General features: G+C 40.0%; 1 pseudogene; it reads right to left on the bottom strand.

Annotated features, from left to right (window-relative positions):
- Positions 1-2535: 2535 nt before the first annotated feature.
- LOC137202222 (14-3-3 protein theta pseudogene) lies at positions 2536-3260 on the bottom strand (annotated as a pseudogene).
- Between the last annotated feature and the right edge of the window lie 5852 nt (positions 3261-9112).

The raw sequence follows: 9112 nt of genomic DNA, 5'->3' as shown, positions 1-9112 counted from the left end.
ATAGGTTTTGGATTGTCGTGTTTTCATTGTCATTTGTCTCTAGGTATTTTTTGATTTCCTCTTTGATTTCTTCAGTGATCTCTTGGTTATTTAGTAATGTATTGTTTAGCCTCCATGTGTTTGTGTTTTTTTCCCTGTAATTCATTTCTAATCTCATAGCATTGTGGTCAGAAAAGATGCTTGATGTGATTTCAATTTTCTTAAATTTACTGAGGCTTGATTTGTGACCCAACATGTGATCTATCCTGGACAATATTCCGTTCACACTTGAGAAGAAAGTGTAATCTGCTGTTTTTGGATGGACTGTCCTATAAATATCAATTAAGTCTATCTGGTCTATTGTGTCATTTAAAGCTTCTGTTTCCTTATTAATTTTCTGTTTGGATGATCTGTCCATTGGTGTAAGTGAGGTGTTAAAGCCCCCCACTCTTATTGTGTTACTGCCGATTTCCTCTTTTATAGCTGTTAGTAGTTGTCTTATGTATTGAGGTGCTACTATGTTGGGTGCATATATATTTATAGTTGTTATATCTTCTTCTTGGATTGATCCCTTGATCATTGTGTATGTCCTTCCTTGTCTCTTGTAACCTTCTTTATTTTAAAGTCTATTCTATCTGATATGAGTATAGCTACTCCAGCTTTCTTTTGATTTCCATTTGCATGGAATATCTTTTTCCATCCCTTCATTTTCAGTCTGTACGTGTCCCTAGGTCTGAAGTGGGTCTCTTGTAGACAGCACATATATGGGTCTTGTTTTTGTATCCATTCAGGAAACCTGTGTCTTTTGGTTAGAGCATTTAAGCCATTCACGTTTAAGGTAATTATCAATATGTATGTTCCTATGACCATTTTCTTAATTGTTTTGGGTTTGTTTGTGTAGGTCCTTTTCTTCTCTTGTGTTTCCCACTTAGAGAAGTTCCTTTAGCATTTGTTGTAGAGCTGGTTTGGTGGTGCTGAATTCTCTTAGCTTTTGCTTGTCTGTAAAGCTTTTGATTTCTCCATCGAATCTGAATGAGATCCTTGCCGGGTAGAGTAATCTTGCTTGTAGGTTCTTCCCTTTCATCACTTTAAGTATATCATTTTTATCATTATATACTTAAGTGTATCACTCCCTTCTGGCTTGTAGAGTTTCTGCTGAGAAATCAGCTGTTAACCTTATGGGAGTTCCCTTGTATGTTATTTGTCATTTTTCCCTTGCTGCTTTCAATAATTTTTCTTTGTCTTTAATTTTTGCCAATTTGATTACTATGTGTCTCGCCGTGTTTCTCCTTGGGTTTATCTGGTATGGGACTCACTGCGCTTCCTGGATTTGGGTGGCTATTTCCTTTCCCATGTTAGGGAAGTTTTCGACTCTAATCTCTTCAAATATTTTCTCTGGTCCTTTCTCTCTCTCTTCTCCTTCTGGGACCCCTATTATGTGAAAGTTGTTGTGTTTAATGTTTTCCCAGAGGTCTCTTAGGCTGTCTTCATTTCTTTTCCTTCTTTTTTCTTTATTCTGTTCCGCAGCCGTGAATTCTACCATTCTGTCTTCCAGGTCACTTATCCGTTCTTCTGCCTCAGTTATTCTGCTATTGATTCCTTCTAGTGTAGTTTTCATTTCAGTTATTGTATCGTTCATCTCTGTTTGTTTGTTCTTTAATTCTTGTAGGTCTTTGTTAAACATTTCTTGCATCTTCTCGATCTTTGCCTCCATTCTTTTCCCGAGGTCCTGGATCATCTTCACTATCATTATTCTGAATTCTTTTTCTGGAAGGTTGCCTATCTCCACTTCTTTTAGTTGTTTTTCTTTGGTTTTATCTTGTTCCTTCATCTGGTACTTATCCCTCTGCCTTTTCATCTTGTCTATCTTTCTGTGAATGTGGTTTCTGTTCCACAGGCTGCAGGACTGTAGTTCTTCTTGCTTCTGCTCTCTGCCTTCTCAGGCATCACTTTTATATCCATTTTACAGGGAGGAAACCAAGGCACAAAAAGGTTCAGTACAACTTTTAGTTGTACTTCAAGCAATGAACAGTTTAGAGAGATAAGACATATTCAGATATAAACAACCAGTCACACTCTTTCCCCATACATTCTCCCAAAGACTGCCTTTATTCTGAATATTTATTTCTGCCTTTTGTTTCAGTTGGCATCCAAGCTACTCTATTGCCACCTGTTGACCAGCAGAGGGAACCCTCTGACTCAGTACCTTCCCTATAATCTTATTCTCCTTCTAGGAGTCCTATGTCAGTGGAATTCTGTCCTACATTCCATTTTTTCCAATTTTAAAAAAAAATTTATTTGCCTGCACTGGGTCTTAGTTGTGGCTTGTGGGATCTAGTTCCCTGACCAGGGATCAAACCCAGGCCCCCTGCATTGAGAGTGCAGAGTCTCAGCCACTGGACCACCAGGAAAGTGTCTTCCTAGTTTTAAAATGTCCATTTTATTCTATATAACACTTAAAGCTGTCATTTACATCTGAGGAAGAGACGGTTATGAGACTGATCTATGTAAGTAAAACACTTACTCTAAGAAATGTTGTCCATACATTGTAAAATTTCAAATCTTTGATTCTATACACTGAATGGGTTTCTTTGCTACAGAGAATCCACGTGGAATGAGGAATGGAGAGGGGTAAAAAGTTTTCTTGAAGGAAAAAATGATGACACTCTGTATACATTTAGCTTTCTGCGTCTTCTGACGTCACTCTCTTCTCCTGCATTGTCTGATGTCCATAGTGTTAGGTTGTCTCTAAGCTACTGCATGATAAGGATATTTCTGTATGAGTCTTCATTCAGTGCATCAAGTTCTATGATGGCTTCATCAAAAGTCGTTTTAGCCAGTGTGTAGGCAAGCTCTGGGTTATTTAGGATCTCAGAGTAAAGTATAGAAAAGCTCAGAGCCAGTCCAAGGTGGATTGGGCGTGTAGATTGCATCTCTTTCATGTTTATATCTAATACCTTTTGGTAAGCTCCTTGGGAATTGTCTATAGTTTGTTTTTGATCATCAACTTAAGCAAGAGAGGTACTGGAAGTCGTCTCCATTTTCAGATAAAAGACTACTTTCTGGATTAGCTGCACTGGCTATTATGTACTTATCCAACAATCTCAGGTCAGTGGTGCAGATGGATCTCAGTTCAGACTCTACTTTTTCCCGATAGTTCTTAATCAGCTTCAATTTCTTGTCAGAGGTGTTGGTTTTCTGCTCAAAGCTCAAGATGACTCTCCAGGTGGACCTGGGGCCTCAAGGATGTTCATGTAGACCTCCCAGAGTAGGTTACATTCTCATTGGTTAGCTCTAGTGGGTCTTCATCTTTCTTTTCAGTCAGAGCTGTGGTTTCGTCAGAGTAACCAAAGTTTCAGCTGGGTGTCCAGAGGTCTCACACGCATCCATCCACTGCACACAAAGAGAGTAACAGCTGTGCTATTGCTCATACCAGTTGCCAAAGTGGTAACCCTGATGGGGCTGGAACTCTGGTTTCACTCTTTGCCTTTACCAGTAAGAATTATTTTGTTGAGCCCTGTCAAAACCTGCAAAACTCTCTGTCCAGTCATTAGACAAGAATAAACTACAAGATAGGTTAACTTTGAGACTTCCGTGATCCTAATTCCCTAAGGACACCAAGTGAGACAGAAAGGATGGCACAGCTGTCAGTTGCTCTGAGCTTGGGTCTTCAACGTTTTCCCTCTACTACCCTCCAAGTAGTTTCTAAGAAGAAAAAAAAATAATAAATTTCTCCTTTATTCAAGCTTTCCTCCTCCTGTCTCATTATTTTTGGCAATGGCAGAGCTGAAGTACCCTGGTCCCACAATTTCATCAGTGTCCCCCTCCCCAATTCTTTGATGTTGACCTTTGACATTCCCTCAGTCTGACTGATATACAGTGCTTTGCAAAATCAGCTTTACGGTTTCTCTTCTAACCAGTCTGCAGCCTCTAATTTACCCTAAATAGAATTTCTGGACATGCCATTACCTCCTGGAGACTTTTAGCAGGGAATGACTCAAAGCAGGAAGTCTGCTATCTTTTCTGAACCCCACTCATCCTTTGAAGCCCTCATTCCCCTAAACTGGGTAGGATTAGAGGTGCCTCAGTCTCATCTCCATAGTTTGCATTTGTCCAGGAGCAACAGAACCTGGCTTCTCGGCTAGCTTACTTCTAGTGATGCTCTTTGTGGATAAAGTTCTTTACAGTTTGTATATGAGGTTAGGGTCTTTCTTAGTCTCAGTGTAGATAGAGTCTCCCTCTCTAACTAGCTTCTTTCAGTTCCTTTTAGAGGGTATAGGAATGGGAAGAACATTTTTTAAAGTATGCTTTTATTGCAACCTCCTTTACTCTTTAATTTTACAAAATGAAGAAATTGAGGGCTGGAGAGGTAAAATGACCTGGTTAGATTCACATAGCCAGACAGTAGAGAGAAGAAGACTGAACCCAGGGCTCCTGAGCCACAGACTAATGCCTATTTTTCCTGTTTTGTTGAAAAACAATATTCCAACAGTTTTTAAAACACTGCCTTTTCATTTAAAAATATTTGCTATTTCAACTACATTATGAATTCAGTTAGTGGCCTCCCCTCAGAAGTGAATTATTATTTAAATCAAGTTTTCTATGGGAAAATGCATTTCTAAATCTAAATATTTAATTTCCTTATTGTCTTAGTCAATTTGGGCAGTTAAAATACCATATACTAGGTGGCTTAAACAACAGACATTTATTTTTCACAGTTCTAGAGGCTGGGAAGTTCAAGATCAAGGTGCTGGCAGATTTGGTATCTAGAAAGGTCCCTCTTCTTGATTTTCAGATGGTTGCCTTCTTGTTGTATCCTCATATGGGGAGGCTAGTAACTCTCTGACCTCTTCGTATAAGGGCACTAATCCCATCATGAGAACTCCACCTCATTACCTCATCTAAACCTAATTACCTCCCAAAGGCCCCATCTCCAATGCCATCACATTGGGGATTAGGGCTTCAACATATGGATTTTGGAGGGAACACAAACATTCAGTCAACAGCACTTATAAATCTTTGAGACAGCATGTAATACCTTGTAAAGATTTGAAGACACTAGATGAATATTGTAAAATTCTTAGGTGGAAACGAAGCAATTCCAGGCCTTCTCTGAAGGGATATCCATGTACAACAGGTGAGGGAATGTCACGGTAGCCAGTAAGGCTGGAAGAAGAATATCTCCCTCCACCATCAGCCCACGGTTTTAGTTCAGTGTTCAGATTCATAATTTGAGTAATTCAAATTACTTGTATCTTTAATATGCTCTTTTAATTATGCTCTCCTTATTTCTGCATTGTTGTAGCACCTACCTTCTGTCAGGAGTGGTATTAAACTTACAAATAAATTATTGTCAGGCCATTTAAGAGCATTAAGTTATATGAATGCTAATTAATAACGACAAAAACAAAAGTTCACAAGCTGGGTAACATTTACCCAATTATTTTCTGTGGAGATAGAAAAAAAATCCCATCTTCAGACACTTTGGGGGGACTTCCCTGGTGGTCCAGTGGTTGAGAATCTGCCTTCCAATGCAGGGGATGCAGGTTCAATCCCTTGTCAGGGAGCTAAGGTCCCACATGCCGCGGGGCAACTAAGCCTGTGCGCCACAACAAAAGATCCCGCATGCCACAACTAAGACTCAATGTAACCAAATAAGTAAATAAATAAATATTTTTTAAAAACCACTTTGGTTTTTTCCATGGAGCTAATAATTTTCAGAGCTACCATTTACTGAGCACTTACTTGTGGCAGCCGCTGCCCTGAAACTACTTGAAGAAGGAGAGATGACCATCCAGCTCCTAGGTGCTTCAGTCCACCTTGCTCCCTGCCCCGATCTGCTGCTACAGCTTCAGTCACTGTCTGATGTCACTAGCATGAGAGTCCTTCAGGCTGACTCACAGAAACCTTAAGAAATAATAAAATGATTGTTGTTTTACCCCACTAAGTTGGTGTGGTTTTTTACAGAGCAATTGTAACTGAAACAGGTATGTAAGTATTACTGGAAGAAATAAGCAGGAACTGGGAAGACCTGGGAGGGAAAGAACTGACAATGACAGAAGTTTGCACATTGGAAGTTTTTAAAGTGCTAATTACATATAGAGAATTGACGTGTGTGTGTGTGTGTGTGTGTGTGTGCGCGCGCACACACGCACACACATGTTCTTGAGTGTGTTTGCCGGGTTGGGAGGTGGGTATCAATCTGCATGCCTTACTTTTGGAACTTTGGAAAAATAGGTTACCTAAAAATTCTATTTTCATGAGGACCTAAATGTGTACAAGAAGAAAGTATAGAGATTTGGAATTGATATGCCTATGGTACCCTACCCACTCCATGAGGAGCCTTGGACTGGTGTTTGGAACAAGGGTACTGGAACCTCTCTCCTATCCTCAGTCCTATGCTTCATCCCCATCCCATGTCCATTCTTCAGTAAATATGCTACACTGACTGATTCCAGGCTCAAGAAAGAGACAGCCTGGTTTTGAATTCTGGCTTTCTCATCTACTAGCAACGTGGCCTTGAGAATCCAACAAATGGAAAATTGTTTTTATAAAGGAAAAAATCAAGGGAATTGTCCAGAGCCTGCATGCCCGGGCAAATGAGGGACTGGTTATGAGAAGCTTCAATGAGTGAGAGACTAAAAGAATATAAATATATAGGAGGTTACAAGCTGCCGTAAAATAACTTCATTCTGAACCCAAAAGTTAACTTAGAAAAACAATGAAGGAAAGAAATCTCACTTCCTAAGAAATCAGGAAAAGTGAAGAGAGTTCTCTATATGGATTGGAAGACAATGAAGAAATTAGAGCTTGTGAATCAGATTACCTTTGTGTATATAATGTGTAAACCAAGATTTCCCCACATATATTACAATATCTTGTGCTTTAATCGCCTGGCAGAAATGTGATAGGCAGGTGACTCAGTGTGGACCAAGAGTAATGAAGAAGAGAGAAAGCAAAGCCCATTTTTTTGCACAAACATGGCAAAAAAAACAAACATTTGAGGAAATCCTAGGCATCTTTAGTTTAAGGGATACCCTGGCCTAATTTCATCAAAGATACAAGGTTCCAATTCACCAGCAACTTGTTAGTCCCCTTTCTCACTTTGTGTTGCTCAGACCTGGGCTATGTATCAAACAACCCTGGAACCAAGCAGATCTCTAAAATCTGGGAGACACCACTCAAGCACACAAGATAAATATTATTTGGACATGCAACAAAAAGTGGGTTTGTTTTCCTCACAAAATGATTCTACAGAGCGTCTTCTGCTTCCCTAAGAGACCTCAAATACCAAATTATTTTTTCTTCAAGTAGCACTCATGCTCAGCCCCTAGGATCCTGATAAGCAGTAAGTTTACATTACAGAAATGAAAACCCTCATCTTTTAATATTGTTTGGGAAATAATAGGAAATAAAGACCCATGGGATTCAAATATTTTCCCCAGTATTAAAATAAACTGGATGTTAGTGATAAGAATGGGTTTAAAATAGGAAGTAGTTGCAACCTTGACTAGTCCCAGTTAATGAGACAAAAGCTCTCACCTATTTGTTTGAGTGAGAAAAGTCAGAGGTGTGCTATTCATTTGTGCACAAAGGGAGAAAAAAGGACATTCTACAACTCTTCTCCTGGCTTAACAAAGAAACGTCATAAATACTTAGTTACCTTTTAAAAAGTAGAGATGTCAGTTTTAAAATAATTACTAGGGGGCTTCCCTGGTGGTGCAGTGGTTGAGAGTCCGCCTGCCGAGGCAGGGGACACGGGTTCGTGCCCCGGTCTGGGAAGATCCCACATGCCGCGAAGCGGCTGGGCCCGTGAGCCATGGCCGCTGGGCCTGCGCATCCGGAGCCTGTGCTCCGCGACGGGAGAGGCCACAGCAGTGAGAGGCCCTCGTACCGCAAAAATAAATAAATAAATAATTACTAGGGAGCAAATTATTAAGATAACCAATTAGAACTGCAGGCTGGTGAAGGTCATAGGGAACTTTTCAAAGGACACAGCAGCAATTTCTCCTCAAGTCTGGCTGTCTTTAAAAGATTCCTTTGTATAAGTATTTTGCAAAGCCAGTTTTATAATAACAGAAAACAGCACAAGTTTATATATTTTTACAGGTGTCTCCAGACTGAACAGGAAAGTAAGACTGGTACTTTTGTGAACATCCTAGATTCAACCCTTTATCAGAAATACCTTGGGAATTCCCTGGTGGTCCAGTGGTTAGAACTCCATGCTTTCACTGCTGAGGACGCAGGTTCAATCCTTAGTCAGGGAACTAAGATTCCACAAGCCACATGTAGTGGCCAAACAAACAAACATACAAACAGAAACCCTAACCCTAACCTTCATGTTATTGAACAGTGTCTGCTTCTCTGTAAGAGAAGAAAGAACCTCTTTTCCTCTTTGTTTTTCTGAAAAATCAGGGGCAGTTAGAGAGAAAATGGCAAGGCCTAAAACTTACTTTTAAAAAGCATATTTGTTAGAATCTTTGGTGGCAACTGATACAGAGCCAACTAAGCTACACAAAGGGGGAAGAAAGGAACTTGCTGTGAGGAATTAAATTGTCTCACAGAACCCAAGGGCAGAGATGTAGCAGGACCCTGATAGTCAACTGGAACCAGGGCTCAAGCACCACTGGGAAATCAGGAGAGGCTCTCCATCCTAGGTCTCTGCTTCCCCTTCAGATCTCCATTTTTCTTTGCTCCTGCATACTGGCTATCTCTGTTCTCCAGACCATGAGGCAGAAAATATCACCATCAACAACTCCCTCCCTAGAATTTAAGACAGTTGAAATCTTCGGTCCCAGTTCCAAATCTCCAGGGAATAAGTCTCATTGGCTTACTTTGGTCCCCAGGATGAGAGAGGGGAAGAGTGTTCAAGTTTAGGAAGAATATATCTTTATATGGATTGAGAATGTAAGCCCCAAATTTCCAGAATATGGAGAAAGAGGGCAGTTCCCAGGACTCTGGAGGATGCCTCTCCAACTCATAGGCAAATTCTTGAAAAATGATTCTATCCCAGGTGATTGCATTTATATATTTCATAGGTAAAGTCACCCTATTATATTGTAAATATAATGTACTCTGTATCAATACATTTCAGGCTCATTATCAGCACCTGTTTGTGACAGTTGGTGTTTTC

Source organism: Pseudorca crassidens, chromosome 11 (genome assembly GCF_039906515.1).
Source record: "Pseudorca crassidens isolate mPseCra1 chromosome 11, mPseCra1.hap1, whole genome shotgun sequence".
Taxonomy (NCBI): Eukaryota; Metazoa; Chordata; class Mammalia; order Artiodactyla; family Delphinidae; genus Pseudorca; species Pseudorca crassidens.
The sequence above is the reverse complement of the archived record's forward strand: the minus strand, read 5'-3'. Positions and strand labels throughout refer to the sequence as shown.